The sequence below is a fragment of the Acipenser ruthenus genome, chromosome 19 (assembly GCF_902713425.1).
Source record: "Acipenser ruthenus chromosome 19, fAciRut3.2 maternal haplotype, whole genome shotgun sequence".
Lineage (NCBI taxonomy): Eukaryota > Metazoa > Chordata > Actinopteri > Acipenseriformes > Acipenseridae > Acipenser > Acipenser ruthenus.
The window spans coordinates 11911872-11914395 of NC_081207.1; the positions used below are offsets into that span (position 1 = coordinate 11911872).

The following is a 2524-nucleotide window of genomic DNA, read 5'->3' on the forward strand; positions in this document are numbered from 1 at the left end:
AGAAATACAACTGCTGGAACATCAGTTAAAGGTGGGTGAGGTGCCCACAGGTGGATGATTTTACTTGTTTGAACAACATAAAAAAATATTAACTACTGTACTGCATTTGTACTTGCAGGAAATAAAGAAGACTTAATAAAAAGAAAGGCATATTGTCTTTATTTGACACTGGGGAGGTGATGGGTCAATCAGAAATGATGGTAGCATATTGTGTCTCTGACTGCTCTTCCATCTCGTGCGTCAGCAGGGTGGTCAGGATCGTTATCAGGATCGTTCACTGGTTGAGAAGGACATTGTTCTCCTCTAATTGTGGCAATGTTGTGGAGAATCACACATGCCACAGTAATGTCACATGCCCTTTCTGGGGTGACCCTGAGCCTACGAAGGCACTGGAACCAGGCCTTAAGCATCCCAGTGGTCATCTCTACCCTGGCTCGTGTCCTGCAGTGAGCCAAGTTATAACGTTGCTGCGGGCCGGGCTCAGGATCAGGGTAAGGGATCAGCAAATAGGACTGGCACTACCCTATGCTAATACGAGGATACAGTTTAAATTTTCAGTTGCAATAGGAGGAAACAAAATATTGATTATAATAGGATATAGCTATATATATATAAACTCACCACGGGCAAATCTAGCGCTCAGTGTACACTTACGAAACATTCGCGAGTCATGCACAGACCCAGGCCACTTTGCTTCCACGTTGCTGATGATGTGGGCTGCATCACATATGATCTTCACAGTGCAGAACAGTAATTAGCTGCAGTAGCTGTATTGTGAAGTATCTTTCATTTGGAATGCTAAAGGCTACTATTTAGGCCTACCTGCACATTAATGCTGTGGAAAGACTTGCTATTCACATCATTTCCTTCATTTACTGAAGGGGTTATGATAGGAATATGAGTGCCATCTATGCAGCCAATCACACCTGGAAACCCTAAAATATATCAAATTAACTGATTAGTGCTTCAAGTCTCAAAGCTTCATACTAAATAAATTAATTATTGCTTAGACTGATACCTGCAATTCTGTGGAATTCTTCTTTGATGAGTCTTGTAGGTCTGTGACTTGGGAACACCACAAAAGTGTTAAACGTTTCAGTGCAAGAGTCACATTTCTGACAGCCCGACAGACGGTTGCCTTGGAAATATGCTCAGCATCACTGATGTTATATAGAAAAATCCCGTTGGCAAAAAAAACGAAGTGCAACACAAAGAATTTGTTCCGAACTGAGAGTATGTCCACGATGTGTCATATGAACGATATGAGGGCTGAGAATATTGTTCAGATGAATGATCGATTGAGCAGAAAAACGGTAACGTTCAAACAGATGATCATCAGGGAATGATAAAACATCCAAGCGGGGTCTGATCACCCTCTCCTGACGGAGATTTCTGCGGAGTATTTGTGCTTCAGTATCAACTAGCTCTTCAAGAAAAGGACACGCCATGTCTGACACCTCCTTCAGTCTGCAGGCTTCAGCTAAAGAGGAGAAGAAACTCAGGGTTAGTTGAAGAAAACCTGCTAGCAAGCAGGTTAGCTTCACGGAGTATGTTGCCATAGTAACTGACTCAGAGTTAAGCTGAACTGGCTTTGTGAAACCGAAAACCCAGAGTTTCCTTCAACTCTGAGTCAACTAACTCTGAGTTTTCACTAAACCCGCTTTCTGAAACAGGGCCAAGGTCTGTAAATGAGTGTGCACAGTACAAGTTGATGTCTTAGTAAGTTTCCTTTATTGATCCTTTACAGCATAATCATTAGCATTACACACAATAATGAAGTGTCTAGTTATTAGCAGAAATTAAGCAACGATATATAGCAGTGATCTAATCATTGGGAGGGCATCGGACATGCTGCTGGTGTGTGTTCAAAGAGGATCTTGCTTGCTTCTCAAAGGCTACATACACACACACACTGCAGTTGGCTTGACAACCGCATTTACAAATGGCACTCTCTGCGGTTGTTTGTTGTACACACATACACACCTTTCATTACTAAAGTGAGTGCAATTCCTGTTTAAACAAACCACTCAACTCGCGCCATCATTACATGCTGATCGTGAGGTTTTCTGTGACAACATGGAGGCTGTGTTTTTGTTTATGCTTTTTGAAGAAAGTACAGTACGTAATCGATCGAGAGCTCATCAAGCACAGCTCTGCTCTTTTCTGCAAAACCAGCGGAGACGCCGTTTTGTTTTTTCTGCCCTGCTAAAAACAGTGGTGATGATCTGAATTACCATGACGGTAAATCACTTGAGTGGTTTCCAAATGACTGGATTAAAAATGTACGCATGTCTAAGGAGTCGTATATACGTCTTTGTCATTTACTGAGACATTTCCTGGAGTGCCAAAACACACAGATGAGATGTGCAGTATCGGTGGAAAAACGTCGCACTGTGGCGTTTGGGGATACGTATTGTACCATATTGTTTTATTTAAGTTGCAAAACCAAAAATAACATTATTTTTCTTATAACAATATATTATACAACTGTACTTATTATATAACTGATTAAATAAATAAAGTA

At 41.2% G+C, this 2524-nt stretch overlaps 1 pseudogene; it reads right to left on the reverse strand.

Moving 5' to 3' along the window:
- Positions 1-1448, reverse strand: part of LOC117424792 (putative nuclease HARBI1) — a 1694-nt pseudogene extending 246 nt beyond the window's left edge.
- Positions 1449-2524: the final 1076 nt, after the last annotated feature.